At 40.9% G+C, this 18,662-nt stretch overlaps 1 long non-coding RNA gene across 1 annotated transcript in view; it reads left to right on the top strand.

Annotated features, from left to right (window-relative positions):
* Positions 1–12,459, top strand: part of LOC149457945 (uncharacterized) — an 81,969-nt gene extending 69,510 nt beyond the window's left edge. The window contains exon 2 of the long non-coding RNA XR_016313545.1: positions 12,105–12,459. This is a non-coding gene — a long non-coding RNA (uncharacterized LOC149457945). The remainder of the gene's footprint in view (positions 1–12,104) is intronic.
* Positions 12,460–18,662: the final 6,203 nt, after the last annotated feature.

The following is an 18,662-nucleotide window of genomic DNA, read 5'->3' as shown; positions in this document are numbered from 1 at the left end:
GTCAACAAAAGTATTTTTTTCCTGGCTCTTCAATTCACCAACAGGCTTCCTAATTTTACGTGTAACTCCACATTTGTTGGGAAAATATAAATCCCCTCTGAGTGATCCATGCAAGGCTTGTTGCAAATTTGTACAGTTTTCTGTTCTTCAGAAATAGCTGTTTGTTTCTGGTCCTTTCTAGACCGATTCATAGTTGGGGGGGTATGGTTCATTATAATCACTGTGTTTTGATGAGTAAAGTTGCAGTGTTGGCATCCCTTTAGAAGTAGTAAAAGTGTATCTTAACCCTATTTTTCTCTTTATCTGGTCACCTCTGCATATTTATAAGTAAATTCAGAAGCAGCTACAGATAGAACTATGCAGCTAAAAGGAGTCATAATATTTTCCGTAGCACAAGCAGCATGAAACTGTTTAGTTAGGTAATCGGTCATGACAGGGCCACGCACATGACGTCATTGAGATCTGGATGTGTCCTTCATGTTGATGTAATTACACAGCACTGTATCTGCCTTTTTTCTTTGTAAGCGCAGTTTCTATTTTTTGTTAAAATTGTGCTATCTGGTTCACACTATGTGATGCATGGTCTCTTTTTATGCCCTTTTTTTTGAGTGGTGCGTGTGAGGGAGTTTTGGCATCAGAAGAAGTCCTAGTAACTGGGGGGTCCTCTTTACCCTTAATGTGAGAACAATCTGACATCTTTGGGTGGTTTGCATCTGATCTAATATCAAGTTGTGTGCCCTACACTGTGCTAGGGAGCTTCTATCCATACGAGTTATGACCTTCATTTTCATTTATGAGGTCATGGAACTCTGATAAGCCTCTATAAATTCATTTTGGTGATGGTTTATTACACTGGTGGAGAATGCACTGATTTATTTGATTTCTCAGTGAAGAATGGGATCCTCATGTGGACTTTGAGTTACAAGTAGACATTTTTTCAATTTTATGTTTTTTTAAGGTGATACTAAACACACTTTAATTTACATTGTCCCTTCTATTTCTGTATATGGATGATGGCACTGTGAATATTTTAATTAAAATAAAATAAATCTAAGTGCCTCTTTCCTAATTGATATACAGCTGTCACATGACACAGCTCTTTCTCAGCCTGTCTGCAGGGAAGAAGTGGCAGGAGGAGCTTCTAGTCCTCTGCTGCTGATCACATGTTCAAAATGAAAAACAAAACAGCCTTTGGAATGCAGAATAAAAATAATTAATAGCAATACATTGTTTTAAATTGTCATACAAATATATATTTGAAATCAAATCTTTATTATTTTTTGACAATACCATGGTGTGAGCGGATTGCTGCCAGTCACAGGCTGTGTTATGCTCCTCCAGCCTGTGTCTTAAAATAAGAGAGAGGTGAAGCCTCCATGAACCAAGATGTAATATCCCATCCCTATTGTGTTTAGCTGGTTAGTGGGCATGAAGGAGGAGGGAGGGAGTAGGCTATCCTTTACCACAGTATATACGCCCACAGGTGTGACTCTAGTCACATGGACTGCTCAATTGTGATAGGGAGGAAATGCTCAGCATAGAAACTCACTGAAAACTAAGCATGTGCAGAGCTGCCAACACTGCTCTGCAGAATCCCTAGCTGAATTGGGGACATGGACGGAAATAAGAGATGGACAACAGCAGGATCAACCAGGTTTGTTTGTTTTTTTTTTTTTTTTTTTTACAAAATACAGAAAATGAATCCCACGGTGACGGAGTATGCACAGCATAAAATACAGCATTTATAGATAGTTTTTTTGATGTGGGTTTAGTGACACTTTAATGTTCAATAGTTTCTTTGGTATTTTACTAATCTTTGCACTATAATTACTTTGTTTAGCAAGAACATCTCTGCAATTGTATAGATAATCTATATTTAAAAGATAAAATTGGCTGCTTTTTAGCACACTTTGTGTGTGTGAAAATTATAAAAAAATTAAAATACTGAAAGGTATAGGCATCTGATGTCCAACTACAGCCCTGCATACAAGCGTAAAGTAGTGTTCTGTCACAAGACAGCACTAATAAGGAATTCCCATCTGGCCAAATATTCCATAAGTCATCCTCCTATGCAGGTTTGTGTAAGGGGCGGGGGAAACCCTTCTATATTAGTTGATTTACCCCTTATTTGTAATAGAATGACTGGTCTTTTCACATGTTCTTCCATCTTGGAATATTTGATCCACAGTATGCAATATGAATTTCCTGTACTTGGAAGAATTGTTTGATATCATCTGTCATTGTCACTTGCATATCAATGAACCTATGATTTGTACAGCAGGGAAAATTATTAGTGTTTATGGAATGAGCTTTTCAAAAAATGCTCAAAAGTCTGAGGTGCACTTTCGTGATGGCCAGTTGTATAAGGATGAGCTGACTGCTGAACTGTGTCTTTAGTAAAGGATCGTTGTACAAACATGCACATTGACTTCAGACAAACCTTTATGTTCTACCCTATGAAGTAGGGAAGAAGATGGAAAGACACCAGATTATTTAAGGAGCAAACAAACGTGATTGGCTGTAAAAATAGATTTATCCAGCCAGACTCAGATAGGAAAGGCCTACAATTATTCAATAGCTGAATTGCCCAAATATTCTTTTGTATTTGTAAGCATTTGTAAGACTGACCATAGATATAAAACCGTGGTCAACAGACTTGTGAACAATGAGCCTATCAACAAGAAAGCATTTTTTGCAAGATCTATATGCAATGGTGTCATAAAATATAGAAGCAATTCTTCATGTTTGGAAATTTGATTATCATAAAATGGAACTAAACCCAACTATCCTTTTACAGCCAAGGAAGGTGCCATCTTAGCTTTTTTTTTTCAGTCTGCGGTTGCAATGGTGCTGCACATAAGATCAGTTACGGTACCAGCCATTTGATAGCGTCACAGTTTTGTTGAGAAGACAAGAAGCTGTGATAGTTATCATTCACAACATGCCTTGAATGTACTGTAACTGTTTTGGGACACAGTTAAATTGATGGGTTTAGTTCCCAGTCATTTGTCCAATGGAAAACATCCAGATCTGAGGTTCATGAGTTTTTTTCCAGGGGTGGGCATATATAAACAATAAATAACTGATCAGATTTGATTGTTTTAGTCTGGGTTCACACTGTAGCTTGCTTGTGAATTGCACAGAAACCACACTGCATTCATGTGCAATTCACATGCGATTCTGTACTGTGCGATTTTATCCCATCAATTTTGAATGAACTCAAATCGCATTGCTCCAGAGAAGTGCAGACGCCTTTTTTAGAGCCAAACTGAAACCGCACTGCATGGTCGTTTTCTACCATGCGATCCGGTATGGGCAAACCTCACAGCAATTGTGATGTATTTGGGGTGTCATTAACTTTGTATTGACACCCGCAGCGGATCGCAAACAGTGCATCTGCAATGCAGGAGGTGCGCAGGGATTGCTGCGTTTCCCACACCACATATTTGTGAACTGGGACTTAGACAACGTGTTTGTTTAAAAAGAGTCATTGGACACAACAGAACATCAATTTGATCGAATTTGACAAATTAATTCCTTTTAGATGAAAACAGTTATTTATTTGTTGAACTGTTCGTTAATCGACAGTTGTCTGAAAGTTGTGATTCTTTAATCCAAATGGTTGTTTTATTGGACAAATGAGCATTTAAATTGGCCTATTTCTTCAGAGCGCTTGCTAATTTCTATGGTTAGCCTTGGGTAAAGGACACGGTGGAGTCTGTTATATTTTCAGCAAACAGATAAGGAAGTGGACTGGATTGCTGGCCTGTTTTTAAACCCTGCCTAATGAAGAGTTGCTAGGCAAATTGCATTTCAATCAGTTTAATCCTCTGGATGTCATGTACAGGTCTGCTCTTTGAGAGCTAAAGCAGCAGTCAAAAAATTGACAGCAGGTCAACTTGGAATAAATATCAGCTAATAGATGGTTAGCTTACACAGCGGCCTGTTAACAATCTCTATAACATTATGCATTAGGCATGTTACAGTATATTTCCTGGATTTGATGTTCGGCATATAATGCATATATTTCTCATTAAAGCTTTTCCGCTTTCTTCAACAAAGCAGGTCAGTGGGTGTTCAGCAGATGCCTATTACCTATTAATGTCCTTTGAAAGCAGGGGTCTCCAAATTCTCTAGACAAAGGGCCAGTTTACTGTCCTTCAGACTTTAGGGAGACTGAACTTTGGCAGGTGGGAGTAGAAAATGCCCCAGTGTCTGAGAGTGGCCAATGTCTCAGATTTGGTGGTTAGTAGGGGTAAAAAAAATTGCATGTCACCTGTGGTTAGTAAGTGGAAAACTAGTGCTCCATCATTGGTATTCTTGGGAGGCATAGTGCCCCGTCATTAATATCAGTTGGAAGAATAGTGCCTCATCATTGGTGTGTCAGTGGGGGGATAGTGCCTAATTGTTTATATCCATGGGAGAAATTATGCCCTAGTGTTGGTGTCTGTGAAATAAATAGTGCACCATTGGTGTCAGTGGAAGAAATAGTGCCTCAGTGTTGGTTATCAGTGGGAGGAATAGCGCCTCATATCAATGGGAGGAAGAGTGCCTTATGTCAATAGAAGAAACACTGTACCAAGGGATGGGTAAAGGCAAGCAAAGGGATGCAGTTTGGAGACCACTGTTCTAAAGCATTACCTCCCTATATTTAGATCCACAAGATACACTATATTACCAAAGTATTGGGATGCCTGCCTTTACACGCACATGAACTTTAATGGCATCCCAGTCTTAGTCCATAGGATTCAATATTGAGTTGGCCTACCCTTTGCAGCTATAACAGCTTCAACTCTTCTGGGAAGGCTGTCCACACAGTTTAGGAGTGTGTCTATGGGAAGGTTCAACCATTCTTCCAGAAGCACATTTGTGAGGCGAGGCACTGATGTCAGATGAGAAGACCTGGCTTGCAGTCTCAGCTCTAATTCATCCCAAAGGTGTTCTATCGTGTTATGGTCCAGACTTTGTGCAGGCCAGTCAAGTTCCTCCACCCCAAACTCGCTCATCCATGTCTTTATGGACCATGCTTTGTGCACTGGTGTGCAGTCATGTTGGAACAGGAAGGGGCCATCCCCAAACTGTTCCCACAAAGTTGAGAGCATGAAATTGTCCAAAATGTCTTGGTATACTGATGCCTTAAGAGTTCCCTTCACTGGAACTAAGGGGCCAAGCCCAACCCCTGAAAGACAACCCCACATCATAATCCCCCCTCCACCAAACTGTACACTTGGCACAATTCAGTCAGGCAAGTACCGTTCTCCTGGCAACCACCAAACCCAGACTTGTCCATCAAATTGCCAGACAGAGAAGAGTGATTTGTCACTCCAGAGAACACTTTTCCCATGCTCTAGAGTCCACTGGTTAGCATGCTTTACACCACTGCATCCGGCTCTCTGCATTGCGCTGTTGTGCTAATCTGAAGGCCACAAGAAGTTTGGAGGTCTTTAGCTATTGACTCTTGACAATTGGCAACTTCTGTGCATTGTGCGCTTCAACATGCACTGACCCCGCTCTGTCATTTTGCATGACCTACCACTTGGTGGCTGAGCTGCTGAAGTTCCCAATTGCTTCCACTTTGTTATAATACCACTAACCGTTGACCATGGAATATTTAGGAGCAAGGAAATTTCACGGATGGAATTATTGCACAGGTGGCAACCTATCACGGTACCACGCCTGAATTCACTGAGCGCCTGTGAGCGACCGATTTTTTCACAAATGTTTGTAGAAGTAGTTTAGTCTGCATGCCTAGGTGCTTGATTTTATACACCTGTGGCCATGGAGGTGATTGGAACACCTGAATCCAATGATATGGAGGGGTGTCCCAATACTTTTGGCAATATAGTGCAAGTCCACATAATGTTAACAAACACATACCATCGCATGTGAATAGTGTACAATTTAGGCAACTGACAACAGTAACAGCACTTTTGGTAATATAGTATATCTCCTAATAAGAGAAAGGGGGCTAATTAAAATAAAAAGGGTGATTGTAGATGTGACTCCACTTATAAAATATTTAACCTGTTGGATGGTAAGCATGGAAGCTGCCATTGCTGACTTGTGTTTGAAGGTAGGTGTGCAAGGATTTCTATCCTGATTTGTTGTTTGCTACCTGATAAGTCACTGACATAAAACAAGTATGTGCATATCAGGTATACCAATGATTCACTAACTGCATTCTTGTTCTGGGTCAGTGACTTAAAGTGTAAGTTCATATTTTCAGAAAAGATTAAAAGGTGTACTAAAAGCCTGCACTCTCCCCACCCCCTCAGTCCCTGCTGTACTTCGCTCCGTAGGTGATGAGCTGCCAGGGCCTACAAAGCCGATGCATCAGTACAGGGATTTAAAATCCCCACTTCTTTCTTCTCTCTGCAACGTCTCCAGGACAGATCAGAGTGATGCTCTATGCTGATGCTGACCAGTCAGATTTGCTCTGATTTGTCCTGGGAGCACTGCTGACAGAAGAAGAAGAGTGGGGATTTCAAGTCCTTGGACCACTGCACTTTCTCTGGGGGGTGGGGGGCACTGACAACGCATCGCCCACGGTATGGAAAGTATAGAGTGGACTGGAGGAAGGTAATTATGTATGGTGTAATTTCAGCTTTTCATTTTTTTCTGAAAAGATGCGCTAACCCTTTAATGCATGGTAAGAAAATAATACAAATGATTTTAGCACTCGGGATTACCCTGCAGCGTTGCTCTGGGATTCCCTCTTGCACTTATCTTGTCCTGCGGTCCTGCGATGTCCCCCCTGCAGCGTCCTCGGCCATCTCCGGCTGATGCTGGCATCCATCTTCCGGTCCCTGCGAGCATCGGGACGTACGAGGGATGGAACCGGTGGGAAATTTAAAAATTTTAAAAAATTACATTCACTAAATACACTAAAATCACATAGTATCAAACTGTATCAAACCATTTCACATACATTTTGTCCCGAGTGCTTTGTCCTGTGCCCTGCCTGTATGTTTAGAATAAGTATAAATCAGCACACATATATATATATATAAAATCCTCAAAAATCCCTTAAAGTCATATCAATATCCTTCCCCTGAAGTACTAATAAAATATATATTCATTGACTTAAACCCATTCATTCATTGACTTAAAACAAAATCTCAACATAGTATATTACCTTTTAAATCAGAGAACTAAAGTTCTCTGATTTAAAACGAAATATATATTTTTTTTTTTCTCTCTCACGTGAGTGCTATGACACTGGAGTGTTTTTTTTGCATGATACACGTGTGGCACTTTAGTTCTCTGATTTAAAAGGTAATATACTATGTTGAGATTTTGTTTTTTGAGGTATTTGAAAAGCACCTGTGATTGATTTGCATCTTCTTCAGTGGAGTAGGAAGCGTCTTCCTATCAAGAAATTGATCTTTGTTTGGACACATTATTTGGACACTTTGCATATTGGGACTTTATTTATTTTTGTTCTTTTATATACATTTGATATTTTTAATTTTTTGGGTAATCTCTTTGGGTTTTGATCTTTTCACTATAACTGCCTGTATGTTTACTGTTCTTTCCGCCTTGAAACTGAGATATGTCCATGGTGTCGAAAAAGCGGCCCTTTAGGTCAAAATCGGTTTTAGACCAGCTAGAGAACAGCGATAGTAAATCAGAACCACTTGCAGAATTGAGTGATAATGATTTGTGGGGAAATTCGTCATCAGACACTGAAAACGATTTTGCGACTAAGCTCAGTGATGGGCGAACTTGGCGCTATATTTCAAACTTCAATGTTTTTGGTTTTATTATATTATTGAATTACATGTATTATTATTATATTAATATTTTTATGATTATTATAATATAATTTCTGATTTCATGTTTCAAATTTTATCCTACCCGGGATGTTTACTAGACTCTTGTTTGAACAGATTTCAGTGAGTTATTCCTAAAAATTACAGGCCTACAATAAAAAAACTACCTATTTCCATGCAAAAAAATGTACAGCTTTGAGCACAGAAATATGGACATAATCAGACTGCTAGGGAGGTTAACATTTTAAGCTGGCCGTACATGGATCAAAGTTCAGCTGGTTCAACAGTGATTGACCAAATTTTGGTAGATGTGTAGCTGCTCCTGCTTAAATGTAATTGGTCTGTCAACCCGCTGGCTGATCACAAAAAAAAAAGTAATCTATGGCCAGCTTTAGGATCCTTTTAAGGAATACTGTAGGTTGACCTTTATCTAAACTAACGCTAACCCACCCTTCCCAGACCTCCTTCGTCTATACTATGCAAACCCCCTCAGCCCTAGCTAATAGCTTACCGCCATGCCACAGAGGCTGTCTGGTTCCAGTGTTTACCTTCTTTGCAATGAATTTATTCTTAGCTTTTTCTGTGTCTGCACAGTTAAGCTGGCCGTAGATAGTTTGAATCTTGGCTGTTTCAGCAGAGACCGCTGAGATTCAAGCCATCTATGGGCAGGCTAATTGTACCCGATTTGATTATTGTACGACTTGGGTAGAAGCAGCCTGTCGGATTTTTCATGTGATTATTACCAGCAGCTATAGCCACTAGCAGTAATCACTGTACTCTCCCAGCAGGGATGGATTCCCTCCCGTGCGCCGTTGCAGGAAAGAAAATTGCACTATCTATGCCGGCTTTAGTGCTTTAAGTCTTAAATGGGGGCCATACACCAAAGATTTCCTGTTTTAGCGTATGACCTTGTTGAGTTTCATGTGGACTAGGTGTGCTGGAGCTGGCATTGCTGAAAATAATTATTTTGTCAGAGAGCAATGAAAAATATAGAATTTGTTTAGGAAGGTTGGGAGGATTGGTTCAGTGCTGGTTTAGAAAAAGGTTAACTTGTACTTGTGTAGTTCAACTGTAAATTGCCTCTCCAGGTTCCACCCTGCTTTAATCATTCTGAAGACATAACCATCTCCTATCAGCTCCAGCCTATGCATGGTTGTATTTAGTGTTCCCCCTATCTCATAGAGCCACATGTTACTAGTGAGGTGTTGCCAAATTTCAGAAGTACATCTGCAACTATTCCTAATGAAAGCCACTACTTTGATGGCTGATGCTGCAGAAGCTGATGAGGGAGTAGCAACAGGTGACGCCTTAGTGATTTAATGAAAAGTGGAAATTCTCTAATAAAAATAAAATAAAAAAAATTCTAAAAATACTCAAAAAATATTTTTGTGAAATCAAATAAATCTGAGTAAAGGCAGCTGCCCCTTTAAGTGTAAAATATACTTTCAATATACGTGAGATAGGTGAAAGAGGGCACTATTGTGGTACATTTGGCTAGCGCCCACTTTCACTTATCCCACCTGATTTAGGCAGCAGTAGATGGAGGGATGCCAAAGCAGACAGTAATGCAGGCATTATTGTCGGCCGATAAACGAAAAATCGGTCGTTACTGCCACCGATGCTTATGAAAAACGGCCGTTTCTTGTAGATTTTCCAGCATGACCGATAAAAAGAAACGAGAAGAACCGCGAAAATTCTGCCGACGACATTGCCCCACTAACGGTGTAAATATCGGCTGATTTTTTTTTTTTGTTCGGACGAAAATTCGGCCAATAAACGACCCGTCTATGGCTTGCATAAATTGAGTCGTAACAATTCTGATCACTAATGTGACATAGACCTTAGGTTACTCGTAGATGTACAGTAAATCAGTGGTTATGAAATCTTTTGGGCAATAATAAATTTCATAAATGGTAACCGCTGAAAAAAGCTACCATTATAATATAGTATGTACTCACAACGTTTGCATTTTTCTGTGGGAAAACAACAAAAATTCCAGCTGTCAAACAGATTTTTCTGTTCATGGACCAGAGGAAGGATCACATTTTTGAAAATCTTTTCCAGAACTGTATATTGGATTTAAAGTCACCAGTTTCTTCACACTACTAACTTCAAAAAAAGTTGGGCTGCAATTGCTGACTTGTGTTTGATGCTATATATTCCAGAGCTGTAATCTTAATCCTGGCTTTACTAATTAGTGAACCATTGGCCCACAATCATCATGTGCAAATCAGGTGTCACAACACTTCATTGGAGACATGCTTGTTCCAGGCCATTGCCTGACCAAGCTGTAAAGGAAAGGTGGGTTTCCTACAATGTTTGCCACAGTAAAGACATTGTGGTAAAGCACTGCTTAAGACATCTGTTAATGACAAGTTCACCAAAATGCTTATGTGATCGTGTTGTAGAATCCAGTGTGTTAGAATTCAATGTGGTGCTGTCCGTGCCTATGTCATTATCCTCTATAGTCTTTGGAAAGACTCTGAGCCTGCAATGTTGTAGGCTAAGTGTGTTCGCTGGTTCCAACATTGTCCTCTGTGAGCTCCTGCAGTTTTGTCAGGATAACATTTCCACAGGGAGATGGACTAACATATAGTCACATGTAGTCAAACTGTCATAATTCTCCTTTAAGGTAAGTGTCAGCTCATAGTTCACGTGGTGCTTTAGTTTTGTGGGTTAAAAAAGAAGTATGGCCAAAGCTTTTTTGGCCATACTTGTCTTCTAGGTCACAGAAGTGCACTTATTTCTGCACTCTTGTAGCTCCGAATTAGCCATCAGAAGGCTAAAGCCTGTTGTTAGCTGACTTCACAGAGCTGCTCCAGACTTTGCAAGGATCCTGACAATAATGTTGGCATCCACCTAGCTGCCTGATTGACAGCTGGCTCAGTCTCTGCAAATGCTTTGCTTTTTTTTTTTTTTTGACTGAATGCAAAGTGTTCTCTGATTGGACCAGGTCACATACTGCCCTGCCTCTCCACCTTGTCCAATTGGTGAATGCTTTGTATGGTATATATGTAGTTACATTGGTCCAAGCTGTACCAATTCAACTGTGTAAAGTATCCATACCTGAAATTCCGCTTGAAAATTAAAGGCTAAGCTCACCTTTTGAAAAAAAAAAATAAATTAATATTTTTTTGCAGGTAAACAAAATGTGCGTTTACTATTTTTTTTCTAAGAAAACTGCAGAGCATTGCACCTGCAATAAGTAGATCGCGGGTGCAATCTCAGGCTCCAGCACACTCTCAAGATAGCTGTCTGCCTGTACCTTGTACGAGCAGGCAATTACTTGAGAGCCGGAAGGTCAATGGACTACGAGAGCCCTTATTGGCATCCTTACTGTTTATGCAGAACTACAAGCCGTCGGCTACAGTGACTGAGGGTTCTTGTAGTCTTTCCATTCACAGTTAACTGATGTGTCGGTGTGAGGGCGGAGCCCCATGCGTCCGTACTGTTTTCGAATTGTGACAGTGGGTGCGGGGAGAAGATGCCCCGCCTGCTGCCACAGGAAAGGGGCACTGGGGGGATAAGTTGCAGGTGCTGGAATATGTTACATGTTCCACCCTAAAAACAGGTGGAACATGCAACATGTTCCAAAGGTGAACTTATCTTTTAAAAGAGAAGTTGAGGTTTTGTTTTTCCTCCCCCGCCTGCTCTAAGACTGAGGACTGCTGGGCTGTGGAGGGGGCTGGAGCAGCTGGCTCGGGTCCTCGTCCCATTGCTGAAAAACTGAGTCCAGGCATCTGGGTGGATCCCGACATGAAAGTCGGGGTTTTTCCCTAGCCTGGACCGGCTGAGTGAAGTCAGCGGACTATAACCCGCTGTCAGTTGAAAATGGGTCATGGAGTGCAGTTCAGTCTGCACTGCCAAATCAGGGTTTAGTCAATAGGAATTTATCCTTGAACAAGGAACCAGCAAAAAAGGGTTCTAAATGTCCATCTATGGGGGATTCTACTTAACAAAAAGTCTGCTATACATGCAGTACAATAAGTGGTCAACAAGTGATCTTATAAAAAATGTTTGTCAAGTATATGTGAGATGTACAGGAATGTGTGTAGATTAGCATAGTGCAAATAATGCAGAGGAGCAGATCACCCTAATGACACCCAGACAACACGCAGGAGGGGATGAAGTCTCAGAACGTGTCATAGTAGAAAATCTATTCTTAATATAGATAGCAGGAAAGAAGGAGAACAATGAGAGCGTCAACATGGCTGTGAGTGATGGGTTCTACATTTTCAGAGAAAGGACAGTGTGAATAATAATATTGTAAATGAATGAGATGTAATGATCAAATACAAGAAACTAATATCCTTTTATTTTTTTTTTCATCAGATTTACATGTGAAAGAGATCAACTTAATGTAAGTAATCCTATATGTTATTCTCTGTATAGTATGTAATCAGCTATACGCGGGGCAGCATTGTTGATCCTCTTATCTCACTGTGGAATAAACATAATAAGCTGTTAGCTGAAATGATTGGTAGCCAAAGACCACGTGATCTAGGCTGCCAAGGCTTGTTGCTGTGGAACAATGGTCTTTCTACTTATGGCAAAAAGAGGATTTTTTTTTTTTCCGACGTACGTAAAGCTTGATTAAAGAATGACGTGTAATATACATGAAGAGGTACTTTTCATTCAAATAACAAGCTTAATTCACAAAAGAATAAAGCATGCTGACTTTTCATTACCATGTGTTGTTTGCTTTTCTTAATATCTGAAAATGGACTTTTCAAATCACAAAAGGTATTACCGAATGGATCAGATGACTTTACCACTCACATATTATTTTATCAATTTGTGTATTTCACAAAAATGATTGCACGTCATCGCTCTTTAAAATGCCTCTGGCTTCAGGGCAGCAAACACTTGGAGTTTTCATTTGAGACTTTTACAAAAAGGAGTTATTTTTTTTGGTGGTGATAAACATTTTGGGTTGGATATAAGGCTTTAGTCTTCATGCACAGTGTGGCTCTTGTAAACTTTTCTCCAGGCAGGAGAAAAACAGCTGCAAAAATGCTCCTAAGCCGCTTTTTCTTAAATGTGTTTAGGTGCATGAAGTGCTTGGGCTTTTATTCATTTCATTGGCAAGAATATCCATTTATCCTGGCCATTGAAATGAAAAAACACTCATGTGCTAAAAGTCTATAGTGTGCATGGACACCTAGGCTAACATGGAGGGGAGTTTAGAGGCAGAGGAAAGAAAAGCTCAAACTCCTGTACAAGCAGTCTTTTTCAGCTTAAGTGTGCATGAGGCCTTACAGTTAAATTCAATTTTTATGTTGGAAAACCCCCCCAAATAAATTATCTGGAAATAAATAGTGTTAACTCAAGAATTCAGTAAATGTTTAAAGCTCATCTCCTGTTTCATGTATTGTCCCCCCCCTCTATTGTTCAGCGCTGAGCAAACCCTTTGGCGCTATATAAATTCGATGTAATAATAATAATAATCTCCAGTTTTCCCCTTCCCATGTTCTGGATGTCTTTCCACATTTTAATCAATAAAAAAATATTTATGCTACCTGTCTCCGCCGCTTTTTTAATACTGTTTTCATAGCCCGTGACATCATTCATTGGCTCCATTTGTTCTGGCGGCCTGGAGGAGGATTTTGCAGCATGCTTTATGTCACATAGTGTATGAACGGGCAGGGAGAGTTGCTGCTTATCACTAAGTGGGGCAATTACAGGTGGGGAGAGGTGCTGTTTACTACTAAACCAGGCAATGATAGGTGGGATAGAGGTGCTACTAAACCAGGCAATGATAGGTGGGATAGAGGTGCTACTAAACCAGGCAATGATAGGTGGGATAGAGGTGCTACTAAACCAGGCAATGATAGGTGGGGAGAGGTGCTGTTTACTACTAAACCAGGCAATGATAGGTGGGATAGAGGTGCTACTAAACCAGGCAATGATAGGTGGGGAGAGGTGCTGTTTACTACTAAACCAGGCAATGATAGGTGGGATAGATGCTCTACTAAACCAGGCAATGATAGGTGGGATAGAGGTGCTACTAAACCAGGCAATGATATGTGGGGAGAGGTGCTGTTTACTACTAAATCAGGCAATGATAGGTGGGATAGAGGCGCTACTAAACCAGGCAATGATAGGTGGGATAGAGGTGCTACTAAACCAGGCAATGATAGGTGGGGAGAGGTGCTGTTTAACCAGGCAATGATAGGTGGGATAGAGGCGCTACTAAATCAGGCAATGAAAGTTAGGGAGAGGTGCTGCATATCACTAAATTAGGCAATGATAGGTGGGGAGAGGTGCTGTTTACTACTAAATCAGGCAATGATAGGTGGGGAGCAGGGGCGGACTGACCATTTGGAAACTCAGACACTGCCCGAGGGCCTGGGGTCAGTAGGGGTCCCCATGAGATACCGCTGGTACCTTTTTCATAGGCTTTTTTTTTTTTCAATAATTTTTATTGATAGTTTTTCAAAAATTTATCAGGGAGAAAACATTTGGTTCAGTATAAATGTATGCATATAATACAGCTGTATTAGGATGTTACCCCACCTCTTGGCTGGGGTTGAAAATAGAGTTACGGCATAGACATCAGAGGTATGCTAGGGGTGGACTGAACCGTGAGGAGGAGGAGGAGTAGTGAGTAGTAAGGGGATAATAAACAGGGGGAGAATAATAGGGGGAGGGTAGTGGGGAGGGGGGGAGAAATTGTGGTAGAATAGGGAAGGAGTACCAGTCTGACGTGGATAAGTAGAGCGATTGATTGTAAGGTATCAGGGTTTTACGAAGCAGTTAGGGTTTTGTAACCAGTTAGACCATAAGGAATTAAACTTATGATGGGTGGAGTTATTGATGGCCAGTCTTTTTTCCATTTCGCATTGGAAGTTAAGATCTGAAATTACAGATTGAAGGGAAGGAGCTGTGGTTGTATTCCATAATCGGATTATACATAGTTTAGCTGCAAAAAGTATGTGAACAATGATGGTACGGGAGGTGCATGGGAAATTGTTAATCCCAATGTGTAAGAGTGCAAGTGCCGGATTTGGGGTTATCGTTATTTTGGAAACTTCGGTTATTAGTCGGAATATACTATTCCAAAAGGATTTAATAGATTTGCAGGACCATAGTATGTGAAGAGTGGAGCCTATGTCCCCGCATTGGCGCCAGCAAGAAGGGGAATGATTTGGATAGAAAATGGCTAGTTTGGTAGGGGTTAGGTACCACTGATGTATTTTCAGGTAGGATTCCCAATGTGAGTTGCAGTGAGAGGATTTGTAGGTGGATTTAAATGCGGTAGTCCATGAGTGAGTTGGAAAGTTTTCTGCTAGGGTTTTTTCCCAATTAGATAAAGAGGTAGATTTTAAAGTAAATTGGAGATCCAATAAATATTTGTAGAAGATAGAGATGCCTTTACTTGGGTAATGCGGTCTGGTGAAATAGGTGTAGGCCGTAGCCGGGAATGTTATGGTATAGGGTATGTTGTTTGTTTGGATGCAGTGCGTGATTCGTAGGTAGGTGAAGTATTCAGCGGCAGAGGGATTAAATGTGGCTTGGAGATAATGAAATGGGTGTAGGATGTGATTTTTGTAAAGGTCTGCTATATGATGTATGTTTCGTATTTCCCACTGTGTTAAATCTAGGGAGGGTGTAATAGAATGTAATATGTTGAGTGGGGTCTGGAGTTGTTTGGAGTCTGTGTAATATGTGGATAAAAGATCTTTCCAAGCTTGAAAGGTGGCTTGGATACATGGATGCTTTAAGTAATAGGTCGTTTGTGAGAATATTGTAGTTAAGAGTAGATGGTTTGATTTAAGTGGAAGAAAAGGTAAGGTTTCCATTGTGGACCAGGACTTTTCTCTGGTTGGGTGCCACCAAAAATATATTTGGTCCAAGAGAGTGGCATTATAGTAGGATTTAAGGTGTGGAAGTCCAGCGCCTCCTTTGGAGGGTGGTCTGATTAAGAGATTGGTGGTACATCTAGGTTTTTTGGAATTCCATAGGAATCTGGTAAATATAGATTGGAGTTTGGAGAAGAAAGTATTGGGGACCGGTATGGGGAGTGTGCGGAAAATATAGAGAATTTTTGGTAGGATGAGCATTTTTAATGTCGTCACCCTGCCTAATTTAGATAGTTTTGAGGTACGAAGGTTGGCAATTTCTTGGGGTATAGTTTCAAGTAATTTTTTGTGGTTTGAGGTAAATAGTTGGTCTGTTGTGGCAGAGAGTTTGATTCCTAAATATGGGATGTTATTTTTTTCCCAAGTGTTTAGCAAGGGATAGTTGAGTGAGATATGGTGTGTGGAGGTTTAAAATTGAGGATTTAGGCTCGTTTAGTTTATAGTAGGATACCGTTGTATATTGTTTAAGATGGGTACGTATTGTTTGGAGGGATTTGGCTGGGTTGGTAATCATCAGTATGATGTCGTCTGCGAATAGGCTAATTTTGTGCTCAGTGTTAAGGCGTCGTATGCCAGTGAACAGTGGGTTGTCTCAAAGTTTAGAGGCTAGGGGTTCAATAAGTAATGCAAATATGACAGGAGAGAGAGGGCAGCCCTGTCTGGTGCCATTGGTAATATCAAAGGGGTCTGATAGTGTTCCGTCCGTTAATACTCTGGCTGATGGGAGGGAGTACAGTGCTAAAATGCCTGTTAACATCCAACCTGTGATGCCAAATTTCTGTAAGGTCATTTGCAAGAATAGCCAGTGTATGCGGTCGAATGCTTTTTCAGCATCCAGTGATAAAAGCAATGAGGGTTGTTTGGTGTGTTCTAAGTGATGGATATGGAATATGAGTCTTCTAGTAGTGTCAGGTGCTTGGCGGCCTGGTATGAATCCTACTTGGTCTGGGTGTATCAAAGTGGGGAGATAGGGGAGGAATCTGCGTGCTATAATTTTTGCATAGAGTTTGACGTCTGTGTTAAGTAGGGAAATTGGTCTATAATTTTGGATAAACTGTGGATCTTTGCCAGGCTTTGGTATTGTGGTTGTTGTCGATTGTAGCATGTCCTTGGGGAATGTGCCAGTGGTGGCCGCGTGGTTAAAGAGTCTGGTCAGATATGGCGATAGGTTAGGGGCAAATTGTTTGTAGTACTCATTTGTATAACCGTTGTTTCCTGGAGATTTGTTAAGAGGAAGTGTTTAAATGGTGGATTCTTTTTCAGTGGGAGTGATCGGAGTTGATATGTCGTCAAGTTGGGTTGAGGAAAGCTGAGGGAGTTTAATTGTGTGGAGGAATTGTTGTATGGACGTAGGTGTTGGTTGAATGGCGTTAGGGTCCTCTTTAAGGTTGTATAGTTGTTGTTAATAGGTTGCGAAGGCATTAGCTATATCCTGCTGGTTTGTGGTTAGGGCTCGTGAGGATGGATGATAAACTGAAGATATTTTATTTCTTAGTCGTCGTTTAATCATTTTGATTAGTAAGGAGTTGGCTCTGTTGCTAAGGGAGTAGGATGTAGTTTTTGTTTTCTGAAGGCTGAGGTCATATTTGTAGAGCAGGAGGGTTCTAAGTTTGTCTCTGTCAGCGGTGAGTTGGGCAGATGTTGCGAAGTTTGGGGATTATTTGTTTAATTCTTCTTTTGTTTTAATGGAGAGGAGGATTTCGTCGATTTGTTGGTTTCTCTCTTTGGAGATTCGGGAATTTAATTGTATAAGGATACCTCTCATGTATTCCTTATATGTGGACCATAATGTGTATATCGATGTTTCAGGTGAGTCATTTATGTAAAAAAACATATTGTGAGCGTCCAATATGAGTTTTTTGTGGTCCGGGTTCTTCAATAAGAATGTGTTAAGTCTCCAGATTCGGGGTGTTGAAGAGTGTTGGTTGTGATCTAAGGAGATGGAGATTGGAGCGTGATCTGACCAGGTTATGGTACCAATTTCGGAGGATGTGGCGTGTTGTATAGTCCACTTGTCCGTGATGAAAGAGTAAATTCTGGAGTAGGAGAGTTGAGAGGGGGAGTAGTAGGTGTAGTCTTTTTCCGTACTGTGATGGCATCGCCAGATGTCGTAGAGGTCATTTTTGTGTAGAAAGACGTTAAAAGATTGTGTGGAGGAGCGTTTGCTAGAGGAAGAGTCCAGGAGTGGGTTGCCGATAATGTTGAAGTCTCCTCCTATAATTAGTCTGCCTCGTTTCTGAGCAGAAATAGTGGAATTGATTTTGTTGTAGAATTGGAGTTGATTGGTGTTTGGACCATAGATGTTGACCAGGGTGTACAGGATTCCATTAATTTTGCATATCAGGATATGTAGCGTTCATAGGCTTTTTTGAGTTTGGGCAAGGACACAGGGGCCCCATGATTCCCTATTGCCCGGGGGCCCCATGAGTTGTCAGTCTGCCCCTGGTGGGGAGAGGTGCTGTTTACTAATAAACCAGTCAATGATAGGTGGAAAGAGATGCTGTTGTTATCACTAAACCAGTCAATGATAGGTGGGGGAGATGCTGTTGTTATCACTAAACTAGGCAATGATAGGTGGGGGAGATGCTGCTTATGGTTAAATCGGACAATGATAGGTGGGGAGAGCCACTGCTTATCACTTAATCGGGCAATGATAGGTGGGGGAAGATGCAGCTTATCACTAAATCAGGCAATGATCGGTCGGGGAAGATGCAGCTTTTCACTAAATCAGGCAATGATAGGTGGGGAGAGCCATTGCTTATCACTAAATCAGGCAATGATAGGTGGGGAGAGCCGCTGCCTATCACTAAATCAGGCAATGATAGGTGGGGAGAGATGTAGCTCATCACAAAATCAGGCAGTGATAGGTGTGGAGAGCCACTGCTTATCACTGAATCAGGCACTGATAGGTGGGGAGAGATGCTGCTCATCACTGAATCAGGCACTGATAGGTGGGCAGAGGTGCTGCTTATCACTAAATCAGGCAATGATAGGTGGGCAGAGGTGCTGCTTATCACTAAATTAAGCA

This window comes from Staurois parvus, unplaced genomic scaffold, assembly GCF_062004578.1.
Source record: "Staurois parvus isolate SC_StPar_1 unplaced genomic scaffold, SC_StPar_1.0 ptg000299l, whole genome shotgun sequence".
In the NCBI taxonomy this organism is placed as follows: domain Eukaryota; kingdom Metazoa; phylum Chordata; class Amphibia; order Anura; family Ranidae; genus Staurois; species Staurois parvus.
Note: the sequence above shows the minus strand (reverse complement) of the source record. Positions and strands in the feature narration are given on the sequence as shown.